Source organism: Carcharodon carcharias, chromosome 23 (genome assembly GCF_017639515.1).
Source record: "Carcharodon carcharias isolate sCarCar2 chromosome 23, sCarCar2.pri, whole genome shotgun sequence".
NCBI lineage: Eukaryota > Metazoa > Chordata > Chondrichthyes > Lamniformes > Lamnidae > Carcharodon > Carcharodon carcharias.
Genome location: NC_054489.1, coordinates 49,034,087 through 49,052,379, shown reverse-complemented (window position 1 = coordinate 49,052,379; position 18,293 = coordinate 49,034,087).

Below are 18,293 nucleotides of genomic sequence, written 5' to 3'. Positions count from 1 at the left end.
ACAGGCCAAGCCTCTTATACGAGGTGTTGAAAGAAGCCAAGTGTCCTTTGCGTGCCCAGTCCAGAATGAGCCATCACACAGCAGTCACCCGCAAACTGAAGGTCGTGATGTCCATGGTGGTGAGTTCTGTTTTTGCCTGGAAGTGACCAAGGTTGAAGAGCTTCCCATCCAGATGATACTGAATGTGGACACCAGGTGGGATGTCACCTCAGATGAGGTTGATGATGACGGTCAGGTAAGTGGTGAACACGGGGCCGATTGCACAACCTTGTTTGACTCCGGCCCAGATGTGAAAGATGTCAGTTTCAGATCCTCCACTCAGCCGGTGGTGGCCATGTTGTTGAGCAGGAGTCTCAAGATGGTGACAAACTTCAATGGGAACCAAAAAGTTGGAGGACGATCCATAGGGCTTCACGAGTTAAAGAATCAAACACTTTGGTCAGGTCGATGAAGGCGAGGAACAATTCTTGATTTTGGCCCTGACATTTTTCTTGGATCTGTCTAGCCACAAAGACCATGTCCACACTACCCCGGGATGGTGGGAAGCCACACTGGCTTTCCGGGTGGATCTCCTCACTGACTGGATGAAGGTGGTTCAGGGGGACACGGGGCAGGATCTTACCCGTGATGGACAGGAGAGAAATCCCCCTACAGTTTTTGCAATCAGATTTATCTGCCTTCTTGTGGATAGCAATGATGGCCATGTTCTTGAGATCCCGGGGATGTCCTCTTCATCTCAGAGGTGGAGGATGAACTTTCGTAGTCGTGAGGTGAGCTGATAGCTGCCAGCATGGTAGACCTCTGCAGGTACACCATCTGTGTTGCTGGTTTTAATCTGTTGGATGGCCCACTTAAGCTCATTGATGGTTGGTGGATTGCAGAGGGAATCCTCCACATGGTGTTGTGGGATGCGTGGAGGGTCCCCTCCAATATGGTGGAGTCCTGACTGAGGAGTAGCTCGAAGTGCTTCTTCAAACACTGATAGATGGCACTGTTGTCCTTGAGGAGCCAAGAGCCATCCTGTGGTCAGAGAGGGTTTAGTCTGGTCAGGCTGGCTCCTTACATCATTGTGGTAGCCTGGAGGAAGTTGCAGATATCGTGCTGGTCAGTGTAGCATCGCTGGAGGCCTGGAAGTCAGGTGAGTGGGGCCAACTCACAGCTAATGCGGTTGGCCCAGATAGGGGAGGTGTGGGAGCAAGGAAGCTGAGGGTGGACAGGGTGGTGGAGCTCTTACTGAACTTGCTGCTTGTGGGAGGGGGGGCCCTTGCTCCAATGTTCATAGGATCCCTAATCAGGAGGGACCTCACACCTCCATCCAAGCCCCCAGGCAGACTGCCAGGGTTTACCTGGTGACCTCATCACACATGGGACCCCACCATTACTGGTAAAAGACCAGTGGCAATGAGATGAGGCCCCTAAGTGGCCATTAATGTGCCGCCCGTCACCCACCTAGAATACCAGCAGAATCAGCACGGCAGTGAGCACAGTGTCCCCTGTCATCCCACCCAACTTTACACTCCAGCCCCCACCTGCCGGGTTGTTCCTGGGCAGGGTAGAGTAGGATAGAGCAACTGAAACAAAGATGGTGCTACACATCCCCACACCAGTGGGTTGTTTTGCTTGGCTCAGTGAAGCTTCTAACCATCCGGATCCTCTGACCCTCGGTGAAAGTGATGCCCTGTTTAAGAACATGCTGCTCAGTTTCTTGAAGGACTGCTTTTGCCGGAAAAGATCTCCCAATCACATGGGACCAAGAAGCTCCTAAGCCAATATGTGTGAGTGATTTATTGGTGTCCTGAATGCTGAGCATTGTTATGTTTTAAAATGTCCCCTTTAACTTAAGGTGAAAAAGAACATTCTGATAAGGGGGATGTTGAAGTCATGATGAACACCTGAGTTCTGAGAAATGCCCATGTGATCTGGTTGCTATGGGGAGAAAAGCTCAAACAGAAATCCATCGAGTGTGCGGGTGGCAGTTTTCACTCCTTTACACAATATCTCACAGAAAAAGTTCAGCTGCTGTTTGGGACGTGGAGACAATGGAACTGCTGCTGTGGGGAATCAGGTGGACTGTTTTTGTGATACTGAATGAACAGGATGCTGCCAGAGTTTGGTTTCCAGTCAAAAAGGGAAAACAGAACAGACAGGGCTCTTGGGGATTTCAGAAAGGGAGAGTCACCAAGGTGTGCCTGGCCAGTGGCAATTGAATCCAGGCAAACTTGGGCTGAGTGGAATGAGTGTTGAAGGGCTCTGGAAGATTCGACCATGCGTGGTAGGGAGAAGGGAATCTGCTGGAGAGCTGGGAGTAATTGTGGGACTATCCTGTAATACCAGGCGTGGAATCATCCCAAGTTTTTGGTAAGGGCAGTAGAGGGCGGAAACAGGACATTCTACCCACCGGCTGCAATGGCGGCTTTTTGCATGGTATCGTATCATTCGCATGCCGGATCACTGGTGGGGCAGCCTGTGATTTACCAGCCCCACCATCACCTCAGGCCTTCAGTAATCCAGGTGCCATATTTACAGGCTGCCCCTGCACAGAGCGAGCACTTTTCAAGCATAGGGAGCTGCTGGGAACTGATGGCTGCCCCCAGATTTAGCAACGCCTCCCTTAAGCACCTACTGGATGCATTGTGGGCCCACTGAGAAGTGCTCTACCCCCAGGCTGGGTGAAGACCAGCAAGCAAGGTCACCAACCCATCATAGGAGGTTGTCAGTGCCAATGCCTTGCAAAGAGGAGAGCCAGTGCAGAAAGAGGAGAAATGCTCACATCCGTTCTGCCAGGGTAAGTCACTCTTCTCATCACTCTTAACTCACACGCTCACAAACCCATCACACATCCACAGGATCTCACACCTCAAGGGACATCACCACTAACTCACACACACACCCTCACATCTTCATCAGGATCATATCCTCTGGAGCTCACATCCTCATCCCATCCAATGCTCTGCTCACCACATAAACTTTCCACACAGTGCCATGTGTCCTGCTCACACTCTCTCCATCTGTTTCATGCAGGAGAAGCTGGCTCACATCAGCAGGGAGAGGTCTCAGACTGGGTGTGGGAGTGGCCCAAATTAGATCCCTCATCCATTTTGAGGAGTGTGCCATCACACTGACTGACAAGGACATAGACCGTGCCTGCAGTGATGGTGAGGTCGGTGGTGAACACCCATGGGAGGATTGCGCACCTATCATCTCTCTCTCAATGAAATATGAGTGGTCTCTCTCTCCTGCTTTTGACTCTGCTGCCATGCACTAATTATCTCTACTTTGGTTCACAGGGAGCTCTGCCAAGCGACCGACACTCTCAGCCAGCCAGTCCCTCAGCTCCATCCAGGTCCTCACCTCCAGCCAGGAGGACACCTCCTCCATTGTAGAGCTGGAAATAAGCAGCCTGGAAGACCCATCACAGCGCTTACCCACACCCTGCACCAGTGCAGGGACACACACCTCAATATGACCAAGATCTAGAGCAGGCTCGGGTTCACAATCTGGTGGTCACCACATGGACACGTGTCCGCAGCAGGAGGAGGCAGGTTCAGCCGAGCTCCCTGACACTCAGAGGGCTGCTGGGGAAGAGACATCTGAGTCAGATGATGAACCTCTGGATTCAGCCTTCCAACTCATTGTGGAGAGTCAGCAGAAGGTGGGGGAACATCACACAGAGCTGTTGAAAACCCTCAGCAGAGTAGCACGTGAGTAAGAGGAGCACGTCTGCCTGCTGTCTGATGAAGTGGTGCCCACATGTGCCCATATGGAGGTCTCCATGGGGAGGATGGCAGATGGCATGGTCCAGCAGAACTTGGAGATTGAGGCAGACCTTCAATCCATCATGGCAGCCATGGGTGAGTTCCTGCAGTGGCAATGGAAGAGGGAAGCAGGGCACCTTGACCTCACTCCAGGTGATCAAGGAGTCAGGCTGGGGGTCTCAGGCACCTGAAGGGATTAGGAGCAGCAGCTGGTCACCACTGGGCCACCTGCTCAGGAATCTCAGAGGCTGTCTGCTCCATCTGAGTCCCCTTTGCCTGTGAGCCCCTCAACCTCGTCCTCTGTCACCACAGAGGGAGCAGCTGGTCCACAGGAGAACAGCCAAAGCAAACAAAAGCCCCCCAAGGCCTCAGCTCTCCAGAGGGCACACGCCAAAGTCATCAGAGGCAACAGGGTCAACCATTGCACAGGCTGTCTCCACCCCTGCTGCAGATGTCAGGGTAGCAATTAGAAGAAGTGGTGGGTGTAGAAAAGTTAACAAGTTCTGAGCACAGTTAGTTGCACAGGTGAATACATTTTGTCACTTTATAATCTGAAAATATATTCACTTTCACTGAATAATGTGTAATGTTGTCTCTCAGCTTCACTGACAGGCTACACCAATGCTCCCCCTGCCTTTCCCCCACCCCCACCCCCTGCCTAGCAGTTAAGCTGCAGGCAGCCAGACCACAAGTGATCCTGAAGGGAGAAGCGTGTGTGTGACAGGGCCTTTCGGAGCCTTGTACAAGCTCTCTCCCACACATGCTGGTCCTTCCTCCTCACACTCACCTCAATGTCCTGAGTGTTTTCAATGCTGCCTGCTGGGGTCTCTTTCAGTTGTCCATCTAAGCCAACCTGCATCTCCGCCCACCCACTGATCACGCTCCCAGCAGCACTTGTATCTGTCCAACACAAGGCTCCGCTCACTTTCCGTTTGTAAAACATGGTTGTCATAAGGATCTCAGCTCCCCCATCCTTTCCCCTCCCCCAGTTATTCATGTCCTTTCCCCCATCCACACTGACCTCCCCAACCTCCTCCTTCCCACCCCTGAGTCCTTGTCTGCCTACCATCCACCTTCGCCGTCCCTTCTACTGTCGCACCCCCACCCTCCCACCCTATGTGCTCACTCTGCCCCCTCTCATACTCACCATTCCCTCCTACCACACCCACCCTCAGTTCACTACCAAGGAAGCAGTCCTCCACAGATCCCTCCCTTGCACATTCAGCTTGGCATCAGCCTGTTACTCCCTCCTTCACCCTTACTCCCTCCTCCCCCTGGACTCCTTCCTCCACCCCTCCACCCTTAACCCCTCCTCCTCCTCTTTTCTCCACCTGGACTGCTTCCATCCCTCTGAACCCCTTCCTCCCCCTGGACTCCTTCCTCCCTCTGAACTCTTCCCTCCACCTGGACTCCTGTCCCCTCCAAACTCCTTCCCAGCTCCAAACTCCTTCCCCACTCCGAACTCCTTCCCTTACACCTTCCTCCCCCCTTACACATACCTCCTGACCTCACCCGCCACCCTGATAAACATTCCCATCCCAGTCAAACCTAAAACTTCCTCTCCCATCTATGTTGTTTTTGTTTGGTTTGTTATAATGTAAATCTTAAAATGTGAATCTTGTCCTCTGGTCCTTTCTGATTGTCACTGGGAAATTCATCCTTTTTTGAAAGTTATCGATCTCTAAGGGTACTGTAACGATACCAGTTACTGAGTGGCTTCCCATGACCACATGGTGGCACAAGAGCAAGACAGGGAAGTTCACCAGCAAGCGCTCCCCTTCCTCACCATTGCCAGGTGACAGGTAGATAGGGAGAGGCCACCAGTAATTGCAGTGATGATGGGGGTTAAGAAGCAGGAATCAGGCGGTAGGGGCACAGTAATCCTCCCCTCCCTAAATTGACCTCAATCCTGGGTGCAATCAGTTATGAAAATGTCTTCCTGGAATTCCAGGTTTGATTGTGTTGAAATCAATGTTTAAAATGCTCCTTGAGTTTGAATCCACGCTCTACTCCCCTTCTGCAGCAGGAAGATCAGCTAACCTTCAATTAGCTCTTTGAGGGTCTCCTGTGCCTAACGGGAGGAACTTGAGCAGCCTGTCAACCATTTCTGTCCAGCTCAGGCTTTGAATTTTAATATTTTCCATAGGGCTTGATTATTCTTAGACCGTGATGTTATTGGCCAGTGTGCTTGAAACACTTTAAAACCCGGGGGATTATTACACATTGACTGCTGGATAGGATAGCTGCCTGCTATTGAAGGTGGTGCTCCTCTGCCGGGCCTCCCGGTTCAGCCTCCAGGAGTTGAGCTTATTCAAAACCCTGCTACCTAAATGTCCTAACTCACATCAATCCCTTTCGTCCACCACCCGATGCTTGCTGACCCACACTGGCTCCTGGTCCAGCAGTGTCTCGATTTTAAAATTCTCATCCTTGTGTTCAAATTTCTCCATGACACCCCTGCTCCCAATTCACCTTGGATAGATTTTTTTTACTAAAAACCAACTTGCTAGATCCCAACTCAAGAAAAAAATCAGGGAATAAATCAGAAGTAAATTTCAACTTTAATAATTCCAGTGCTATTGGAGTTGAATTTTGGTCCTGCTCATTAGCAGAGCTCATCAGAATCCCCAGGAAAATGATGTAAAAGCCAAGCTTCCAGGCCTTGAAGGAAAGAAAAAACTTGCCTTTATATAGTGCCTTTCATGACATCAGGATGTCCATAAGTACATGACGCTTGGCTGAGAGCCCAGACATCTATTAGAATAACAGAACACCTGCACCCCAAGGAAACATTGTTTGATTGACAGCACTGGCTCTCTGATCACTTTGATCAATTTCACAATATTTGTTGGCATAAGTAAGTGGTTTCAAGTGTTTGTGGTTTGTGGTTTTTGAAACTTCAAAGGGCCTGGATGATTAACACTCTTATTAGCCTGTCCAGACTGTTTTTTCAAGCATAGGGGAAAGTTATCAATGGAACACATTTTCTTCAAAACTTTTCTTCTACACATCCAACTTTACACTGGGTGTTCATGGGTCTTAGAAAGTGGACAGTGGATCAATGTGTGCCAGAAGTGCCAGAGCTTGGGCTAGGGGGCATGAGAGGCCTGAACGGGTGGGTGGGGGTACGTAACTTGGCATGGGGGCAAAAGAGGGTCCTTTTGAACTTAACTTTTAAAAGGCCCCCTCTTGTACACTAAGGTTCACGACTCTTCTAAGGGGCTGTGAACCGTGACTAATAACCTAGCCTGAATCTATGGAAATTGCAGAGGAATAAAACATGCCTATCCCTGCAATAGAGCCAACTAGGTCAGGAGTGCCAGATGCAGGCTCCTGAATGGCACTCCCAAAAATCGTACAGCCCGGGAAGTTCATGTTTCGGGACATGGTGGAAGTAGAGACCATCAGTGATTTCAAAAATGCACTTGTGGAAAATAAACTTAAAGGGGGATGGGGTTAGAGTGGCTTGCCCTACATAGAACTGGTATCAAATCAATGGCTATATAGCCTCCTTCTGTTTGCCGGAATGACTTCATGACTCATGATCCTGAATTAAAATGTTTTGAGCTGAAAATGCATGTTTTTTTGCCTTATTGAGGTTGTTGAATGTTTCGACCCCAGTGGAAAGGTGTCAAAACATTCCAACGCAGTAACGATCACCCAGACTTGGATCAGGCGAATGACTTCTCGTTCATGGTGGAGATCCTTGGTGATCGGAAAGTGGGAAAGACAAACATTGAAAAAAAAATCCATCTTGGAATGAAGTCCTGCAAATAAAGCTGGCGTAAGAAATGTATAACGAATTACATAATTTTTAACAAAATCATTAAATGTGAAGTTGTGTTTCGGTATGTTAAATCTCTCCTAAAGTTTTCTCACCAAAGGTTGACCTCTCTTTCAAACTTCACACTTGAGTTCAGGAGCTTTCTCTACATATAACAACAACTCCTCTGTAGAGTAGAATATCCTTTTTTTATACTGTCTCTCCATTTTCGTTGTACCAAAGTGCATCACCTCACACTTCCCCACATTGAACTTCATCTACCACATATCTGCCCACTCTGCCAAGGTGTCAATGTCCTTTTGAAGCTCTACACTGTCCTCCTCTTGGTTAACAATTCTCCCAAGTTTTGTGTCATCTGCAAATTTTGAAATTGTCCCCTGCTCACCAAGATCTAGATTATTTATATATATCAGGAAAAGTAAAGGTCCCTGGGGAACTCCACTACAAACGTTCTTCCGGGCTGAAAAATACAACTTGAGTGGACATTCAAAGGATTTTCAGAGAAGGAGCCTTTGAAAAGGAAAACCATTTGAATAATGGCATAGCGGTATGAAGGGTAGATGTTATAATGATTGCAAGTCTGTTGGTGAAGCATGAAACTCGATACTAATATTTTTCATATTAATAGGTTTATTCACAATATGCAGCATAATACATGTCTGTTTCCTGTCTACTACACCCAGTGTCCCAGCAGGCTCTCTTTATAAGTGCTCTAAGCACTTAATTAAACAATGCCTTTCTCCTATGTATCCTAAAAACATAATTAACATATTCTTAATGGCAGAGACCACCAAGGCAGGTTGTTGGTTTTGTTTTATTCTTTCACAGGATGTGGGTGTCGCTGGCTGGGCCAGCATTTGTTACCCACCCCTAACTGCTCTTGAAAAGGCGGTGGTGAGCTGCCTCCTTGAACTGCTGCAGTCCATGTGGTGTAGGTACACCCACAGTGCTGTTAGGAAGAGAGCTCCAGGATTTTCACCCAGTGACAGTGAAGGAACAGCGATATATTTCCAAGTCAGGATGGTGTGTGACTTGGAGGGGAACTTGCAGGTAGTGGCATTCCCCATGTATCTGTGGACATTTCCTTCTAGGTAGTAGCAGTTATGGGTTTGGAAGGTGCTGTCAAAAGAGTCTTGGCGAATTTTTGCAGTAGATGGTACACACTGCTGTTACTGTGAGCAGATGGTGGAGGGAGTGAATGCAGCTGAAGATGGTTGGGCCTAGGATATTACCCTGAGGAGTGCCTGCAGTGAAGCAGATGGTTGGTGGTGTGCCAATAAAGTGGGCTGCTTTGTCCTGGATGGTGTAAGTTTCATGAGTGTGGTTGGACTTGCACTTATCCAAGCAAGTGAGGAGTATTCCATCACACTCCTGACTTGTGCTTTGTAGATGGTGGACAGGCTTAGGAGAGACAGGAGGTGAGTTACTTGCCTCAGGACTCTTAGCCTCTGACCAGCTCTCGTGGCCACAGTATTTAAGTGGCTGGTCCAGTTCAGTTTCTGGTCAAGGGTAATGCCCAGGATGTTGATAATTGGGGATTCAGCAATGGTAATGTCATTAAATGTCAAGGTGAGATGATTAGGTTCTGCCTTGTAGAGACAGTCATTGCCTGGCACATGAGTGGCGTGAATGTTATTTGCCACTTATCAGCCTGAATGGTGTTCAGCCTTGACTGCATGAAGACACAGGCTGCCTCAACACAAGAGGAATTATGAACAGTCCTGGACACTGCACAATCATCAGTGAACATCCCCACTTCTGATCTTATGATGGAAGGAAGGTCATTGATGAAGCAGCTGAAGATGATTGGTCCTAGCATACTACCCTGAGGAACCTCTGCAGTGATGTCCTGGATCTGAGATGTCAACATCCAACAACCATCTTCCTTTGTGCTTGGTATGACTCCAATCAGTGGAGAGTTTCCCCCTAATTCCCATTGATTCCAGTTTTTCTAGGGGTCCATGATGCCACACTCGGTCAAATGCTGCTTTGATGTCAAGGGCAGTCACTCTCACCTCACCTCTGGAATTCAGCTCCTTTGTCCATGTTTAGATAAGGCTGTAATGAGTGGCCCTCGTGGAAAGTGAACTGAGCATCATTGAGCAGGTTATTGCTGAGTAAATTGCCACTTGATAGCAGTGTTGAAGGCACCTTCCATCACTTTACAGATGGTTGAGAGAAGACTGATAGGGGGATAATTGGCCAGGTTGGATTTATCCTGCTTTTTGTGGACAGGACATACCTGGGAAATTTTCTACATTTTCAGGTAGATGCCAGTGTTGTAACTATACTGGAACAGCTTGGTTAGGGGCATGGCTACTTCTGGAGCACAATTCTTCAGTACTATTGCCGGAATGTTGTCGGTTGTATCCTTGACGGTTGTACCATGGACAAGGACATCATCCATACGGTAGATGACTCCTTTCAGGCCCTGTAAGATGGCCGACATTGTGTGCTGAAAAATCTTGGGTGCCGAGGTAATGCCAAGGGGAAAACTATTGAAGCAGAATCTGCCAAATGAGATGATAGATGTTGTCAGCAACTTAGATTTCTCATCTAAAGGAAAGCACCAGAAGCCATTGTTGGCGTCAAGTTTCGAGAATCCTATGCTCTTGGAGGATTTGGTCAAGCTGTTGTCCACTGAGGGCATTGGTTGGAATTCCCTCGCCGCTGAGCTGTGTCAGGTTGATATAGATGTGAATGGAGCTATTTGTCTTCAGAACTAGGACCATCTGGAACACCATACTGTCATCTGAGTGACGGGGGAGGTGACCTCCATCTTGATCATCTCTTCAAGTTGCTGTTGTGCTTGTTTGCTAAGTAGGTGCTGTATTTCCTGCTGTGTAAAGTACATGGGTTTGGCATTGCTTCTCAATGTTATGCTGCACGCAGTCTTCAGTCGTCCCAGCCCAGTGGTAAGTTTTGGAAAATCCTTTTTAAAATTGGAATCAGATCCTTTCTGGGTAGTCGCATTGATCTTTTGGATAAGGTTAAGGTTGACACAAGCTTTCCTGCTCAGGAGAGAAAATTCTTGCTTGTGGAGCAGATTAACATCACTCGAATTTGTTTGTTTTTATATTCAAGCATTTCTTGCAGATTTTTTTTTCATTCATGGGATGTGGGCTTCGCAGGCTGGGCCAGCTTTTATTACTTATCCCTAATTGCCCTGAAGAAGATGGTGGTGAGCTGCCTTCTTGAACCGCTGCTGTCCATGTGGTGTAGGTACACCCACTGTGCTGTTAGGGAGGGAATTCCAGGATTTTGACCCAGCGACAGCAATATATTTCCAAGTCAGGTTGATGAGTGACTTGGAGGGGAACTTCCAGGTGGTGGTGTTCCCATTTATCTGCTGCCCTTGCCCTTCTAGATAGTAGTGGTCGTGGGTTTGGAAGGTGCTGTTGAAGGAGTCTTGGTGAATTCCTGCAGTGCATCTTGTAGATGGTACACACTGCTGCTACTGTGCGTCAGTGGTGGAGGGAGTGAATGTTTGTTGATGGGGTACCAATCAAGCGGACTGCTTTTTCCTGGATGGTGTCAAGCTTCTTGAGTGTTGTGGGAGCTGCACTCATCCAGGCAAGTGGGGAGTATTCCATCACACTCCTGACTTGTGCCTTGTAGATGGTGGACAGGCTTTGGGGAGCCAGGAGATAAGTTACTCATTGCACGATTCCTAGCCTCTGACCTGCTCTTGTAGCCACAATATTTATATGGCTAGTCCAGTTTGCTTTCTGGTAAATGGTAACTCCCAGGATGTTGATAGTGGAGGATTCAGTGATGGTAATGCCATTGAATGTCACTGAATGTCTTGTTGGAGATGGTCATTGCCTGACACTTGTGTGGCGCGAATGATACTTTTCACTTGTCAGCCCAAGCCTGGATATTGTCCAGATCTTGCTGCATTTGGACATGGGCTACTTCAGTATCTGAGGAGCCACGAATGGTGCTGAAAATTGTGCAATCATCAGCGAACATCCCCACTTCTGACCTTATGATGGAAGGAAGGTCATTGATGAAGCAGCTGAAGATGGTTGGGCCGAGGACACTACCCTGAGGAACTCCTGCAGTGATGTCCTGGAGCTGAGATGACTGACCTCCAACAGCCACAACCATCTTCCTTTGTGTTGGGGTTGACTCCAACCAGCAAAGAGTTTTCCACCTGATTCCCATTGACACCAGTTTTGCTGGGGCTCCTTGAGCCACACTCGGTCAAATGCTGCCTTGTGTCAAGGGCAGTCACTCTCACTTAACCTGGGATGTTCAGCTCTTTTGTCAATATTGAACCAGGTCAGGAGCTGAGTGACCCTGGTGGAACCCAAACTGAGTGTCAGTGAGCAGGTTATTGCTAAGCAAGTGCTGCTTGATAGCACTGTTGATGACACCTTCCATTACTTTACTGATGACGGAGAGTAGACTGATGAGATGGTAACTGTCTGGGTTGGATTTGTCTTGCTTTTTGTGTATAGGACATACCTGGGCAATTTTATACGTGGCCGGGTAGATGCCAGTGTTGTAGCTGTACAGGAACAGGTTGGCTAGGGGGGTGGCAAGTTCTAGAGCACAAGTCTTCAATACTATTGCCAGAATATTGCATAGCCTTTGCAGTATCCAGTGCCTTCAGCCATTTCTTGATATCACATGGAGTGAATCGAATTGGCTGAAGGCTGGCATCTGTGATGCTGGGGACCTATGGAGGAGGCTGAAATGGATCATCCACTCAGCGCTTCTGGCAGAAGATTGTAGCAAGTACTTCAGCCTTATCTTTTGCACTGACGTGCTGGGCCCCTCCATCATTGAGGATGGGGATATTTGTGGAGCCTCCTCCTCCAATGAGTTGTTTAATTGTCCACTACCATTCATGACTGGATGTGGTAGGACTGCAGAGCTTAGATGTGATCCATCAGTTGTGGGATCGCTTATCTCTGTCTATTCCATGCTGCTCATGCTGTTTGGCATGCAGGTGGTCCTGTGTTATAGCTTCACCAGGTTGACACCTCATTTTTAGGTATGCCTGGTGCTGCTCCTGACATGCCCTCCTGCACTCTTCATTGAACCAGGGTTGATCCCCTGGCTTGGTGGTAATGGTAGAGTGGGAGATATGCCGGGCCATGAGGTTACAGATTGTGTTTGAGTACAATTCTACTACTGCTGATGGCCCACAATGCCTCATGGATGCCCAGTCTTGAGTTGCTGTTCAAAATCTATCCCATTTAGCAGGGTCATAGTGCCACACAACATGATGAAGGGTATCCTCAATGTGAAGGCAGGACTTCGACACCATAATGAATGTGCGGTGGTCACTCCTACTGATACTGTCATGGACAGATACAACAGCGGCAGGCAGATTGATGAGGATGAGGTTAAGTGTGTTTTTCCCTCTTGTTGGTTCCCTCACCACCTGCCGCAGACACAGCCTAGCAGCTATGTCATTTAGGACTCGGCCAGCTCGGTCAGTAGTGGTGCTACTGAGCCACTCTTGGTCATGGACATTGAAGTCCCCACACCCAGAGTACATTCTGTGTCTTGCCACCCTCAGTTCTTCCTCCAAGTGGTGTTCAACATGGAGGAGCACTGATTCATCAGCTGAGGGAGGGCAGTAAGTGGTAACCAGCAGGCGGTTTTCTTGCCCATGTTTGACCTGATGCCATGTGACTTTTGGGGTCCGGAGTTGATGTTGAGGACTCACAGGGCAACTCCCTTACGACTGCATATCACTGTGCTACCACCTCTGCTGGTGATGGGATGGTGATGGTGGTGTCTGGGACATTATCTGTAAGATATGATTCTGTGAGGATGACTATGTCAGGCTGTTGCTTGACTAGTCTGTGAGACAGCTCTCCCAGCTTTGGCACTAGCCCCCAGATATAAGTGAGGAGGACTTTGCAGGATCGACAGTGCAGATTTTGCACTGTCGATTTTGGTGCCCAGGTCGATGCTGAGCGGTCGGTCTGGTTTCATTCCTTTTGTGTGATTTTGTAGCGGTTTGGCCATTTCAGAGGACAGTTAAGAGCCAATCACATTGCTGTGGGTCTGGAGTTACATGTAGGTCGGAATGGGTAAGCCGGGCAGATTTCCTTCCCTAAAGGACATTAGTGAAACAATTGGGCTTTTACAACATTTGACAATGGTTTCATGGTCATCATTAGACTTTTAATTCCAGATTTTTATTGAATTCAAATTCCACCACCTGCCATGGTGGGATTTGAACCTGGGTCCCCAGGGCATTAAGATAAAGGCAAAACACTGCGGATGCTGGAAATCTGAAACAAAAGCAGAAAATGTTAGAAAAACTCAGTACCTGTGGAGAGAAAAACAGAGTTAATGTTTCGAGTCCGAATGACTTGAAGATTCATGGTTCTGAAGAAGAATTATTCAGACTTGAAATGCTAACTCTGTTCCTCTCTCCACAGATGCTGTCAGACCTGCTGAGTTTTTCTAGCATTTTCTGTTTTTGTTTCCCAGAGCATTACCTTGGGTCTCTGGATTACTCGTCCATCGAAAATACCAGTACGCCATCACCTCCCCAAAACACCTTTGACCTGGAGCTTGATTCCTCCTGGTCCATATAACTGTGTTGTGGGTAGTTCAGGCTCCTGTGAATAATCTGAAATTCATGCGGTGGCTATTTACAGATATTTCAACGTTCCAAAATGTGAACCTGGAATCTTTCATTTCTCCCAAGAAGCATTGTTGGATTCCTTCTTGGTGGGGCTCATCTATCTCAATAACTTGTTTGGGATCCTCCTCATGTTTTGTGGTTTTGGACCTACTCATCTTTCCAAAGTGTCCCAGATGGTTGCAGTGAAAGCACTGCTCTGTGATTGCTGGACGTTGCTCTCATCTGTGAGGTCTGTTTTGTGCCACAGTGCTGACATGGTATGCCACCATCTTATGTTTTGTTTGGGTATTTCTTTCCTTGCCCTGAAATTTCCTTGCCCTTTAGCTGCTTTACGAACTGCACTGTTGGGGTTGGCCTGTACCAAGGTTTAACTTCACCATGCTGAATGGATCAGTTTTGCTGGTGGACTTCTGATTGTCTGACAATTTGAATGGCTTTTCACAATGTCAGATCTTCTTTAGATTGGAGTATATCAGAAAGAACATCATTGGCCAATCACACTACTACTCGGCACCTTGTGAGATCCAAACGTAAGGTCATCATAGTCACAGCCAATCTATATATCTCATTTATGAGCCTACAGGTTCCCTGGGCTTTTCAACTCTTGTTACATTTTGCTAGCTCCAAAACCTTATTCCTCTTAGGCTAAAGTGAGCGTCAAAGGACTTCATGACTTCTTTAAAGTTATCCCTTGTCTGGCAATTATGCTGTTGGCTATGGAACCTACTGAATATAATAGTGTAATCACTTGTTTGGGCTCTGTTTCCTTATTGCAGCCTAATGCTGATGCTATCATATATCGGAAAAATCTTCTTCTCCTTAATGCCTAACTTTGCTCCTGGCCTGGCCCTTCTATCTGCCTTAATTGTTCTGACAGCATTGATTTACTATCCATGGCCATTTTCAGCACAGGGGAGTGAGTACAGCTTAAATGTTTTGCTCTTTCTTCTTGTGCTTGTTAAGATTTGACGGGCTCCCCTCATGGTTTAAGAGCCGTTTTAAACTTCAGTGATTCTGCAAAAACTCTTTTGAACAAATCATTTTGGCCAGCCAGTTGCTTTCCTGAGCTTGGATAATCCAATTTAAGCCAATTTTTTTTGAACTGACTTTTCTTTACATTTTTTTTATTGTTCATGCATGGTCACCATGTGTTATGGCTCTGCTTCTAGGTCCAGGCTGCAGTGTTCTTCAAGTGGTGCTCATTAAACAGCTGGTCTGTCAGTGCTGTCTGATTAATGCGCTGAATTTAAAAGCTTATTTCTGCTCACCCTTTTGTGATCTGGCTAGGTCCTTTGACTCTGCTTTCGATCGAGTCTTGCAGTGGACCTCCAGGTGCTCAGGTGAAGTCCTTTTACGCTGCACAGTGGATCTTTCTTCTGCCCTTCAGGCTCCACACCTGTAATGGAGCTTCTTAGGTGATCTCCAGCTGTGTATTCAAGGTCTTCAAGTAAGCACTTCTTTAAGGTCAGACTGCAGTTTCTTTACTTCTCCATTCTTAGGGATTTTGGGGTCCTTCACCTGCTGCCATCATTTTGTAAGGTTGTATGTTGTCTCATGATGAGGTCCAGAAGCTTGTACGGTTAAACATAACTGTTTATTAATACCACATAACTATATACATATATACCGGATACAGTCCTGACGAGGTGTTATTTTCATGCCACTTCTACCAGACTCACTATTACACTCTATTTATTACTCCCATGTGATTCGCAACATCAGAATGTGCACGGTACTGTTTCCCCAGTCCTACTTTAAACCTTATAGTCCCGAACACGTTAATATTACAGAGTCAGATGTCAGTTAGACTGGGCACAGATGACATATCCCCTGAATAATGACCCAGTTTACTTTTTACAACAAGCAAGGTAACTGTCGATACAGTGCAACCAATCATATTGAAAGCTTCAGTCTAGCTTCTACAACTTCTGTGCCTCCCTGGAAATCATGGCCTCAAATCCAAGAAATGGATTTGAGCGCAAGTGTTGCATTTGCTGCCAGATCTTACTAGATCATCTAAAATAAAACAGCTCCATCTCTAAAACCAAAAGGAGCATTTCAAACTCTACTTCCCACCTGTAAAAGCAGCTGCTTTGAATCCTGCCCTGACCTATAAAATGACTTCTCTATCTGCCCCCCCAACTCACTGCCTGTTCTACCACAGCTCCTCTTCCCTACATCAGCTGCTACTCTCTACCTCACCCCGATCTCACCTCACTCCTACCTCAACTTATCCCTACCTCACCTCAACCTCAAATCACCCCACCTCACTTCACCCCGACATAAACTCACTCCTATCTCACCTCACCACTATATAACCTCACCCCAACGCAACTCATCCCTACCTCAACTTACCCTAACCTCACCTCACTCCTACCTCATTTTGCCCGTACCTCAACTTAACCTACCTTATCTCATCCCTACCTTAACTCACCCACAACCTCAGCTCTGACCCCTCTGATCTACTTTTCCACAATTTCCACTTCAGCTTCCACCAAGATCTTCTTGTCTAATGAGATCCATCAGTTGCTGCATTGAGTCACCTCTCATTTCAGACCATTCAACTGTTCCTCACTGCTCAATGACACTAAGGAGTTGGAGGGGGCTTGCGGGGGTGGGAGAGGCTGCTGGGAGTTGGAGAATGAGTTTGAACGGGGTGTAAGATTTCGGGGTTCGGGACCACAGGTACCTAATTAGGCAATCGACTGATCATAAATAATTTTAAGATAGTTTATTGAATTCATTAAGAAATAACAGTTTAGATATGATACATTCAATGATTAGACAGAAGAATAAGTATATGACCCTTAACAGCTTGTGATAATAGCATTCCGCTCTCTAACCGAAGTGTTAGAAAACTCTTCCCTCACCTTCGCGATCTTCCTCCTCCTCCTCCTCCGATCCATCTTCCATCTGAGGAAGGCAGCTGCCCAACGAGCACTACCACCTCACCAGCACCTCCTCAGCGGTAGCTCAGCCCCCTACCACCAGTATGACGCCAATCTATAGACCCTTTATTGGGGGCTGGTAGCTTACCCAGTGCCAATCATCTATCTAACTATTCTGATTCTGACCAATGGATACAGGACTAGTACTCAAAATATCAGGGTGGTTACCACCCACCCTGTGTGTCACCCTACTCAAGGTCAATGTTTTGGTTTACATCATGCTGTGGGTCATATCTTGGTCTTTTCTAAACACTTGGGAGATAAGGGGGTTTACAGGATACCATCTAACAACTCAGGAATGTCAACACGACAGCCTAAAATAAGACTGTTTAGAAGTCAAAGTGTTTAGGAATCCTTTTTTCAGAAGTCAGTGTCGCTTGGCTGATCCCATGAAATGTAAAAAATACCCACTTATTAAAGACCTCAATTTCTTACAGGGGAGTGATAGCTAAATGTTTGCCCTGAGTGAGGAGATGTGGATAACAAGGGTGAAGAACATGTAGATTTGAGCTGTTCAATGATAGAGTCCTCAGCAATGAGCTGAATGCTCAATGAACCCGTTCATAGTGAAGGGAGGAATATTGACTGGGACACAGGGGGAAATTCTGATCTTCTTTGAACTATGCGACCTTTGACATTCATTTGAACCTAGTTGAAATTGCATTCCACTGAGTATTGAATGCAGCTTGGAGTACAGATAAAGTGTGACAATTGGAGCCCGAGGCTTGACTTATTTCAGCTCTGAGAATTCATCGCACTAACAAGATGGAGGTAACCTTCCAGTGGATTATCAGCTGGGTTTGATAGATGTGGAGGATGAGGATGAGGTAGCTCAGGCATTTGGAGATTGGTGACACCAAGTGCTGTGCTGTGTATTTTTACGGTCTGAGTGGCATCTACTAAAATCACAGGTTGTACTGGGGGCCCTGGTGGGACAAGCTGGGCTTATTTCTGATTTCTGGCACTTTCAGTCCCTCACCTCAACATTTGGTAAGGGAACACCCAGCTGAGTGAGTTGTGCTGTTTGTCTGGATCACCCATCATCCTTAAAGGGAAAATATATCTGAGTTACCCCATAATCCAAAATGGTCCATCTGGGCACTTGCACATTAATCTCATTGCCAAATTTTATGAAGCCATTTTGTGGGGAATCTTTGGGTTCTGGGAGCAGCCATTTGGTGTAGGATTCC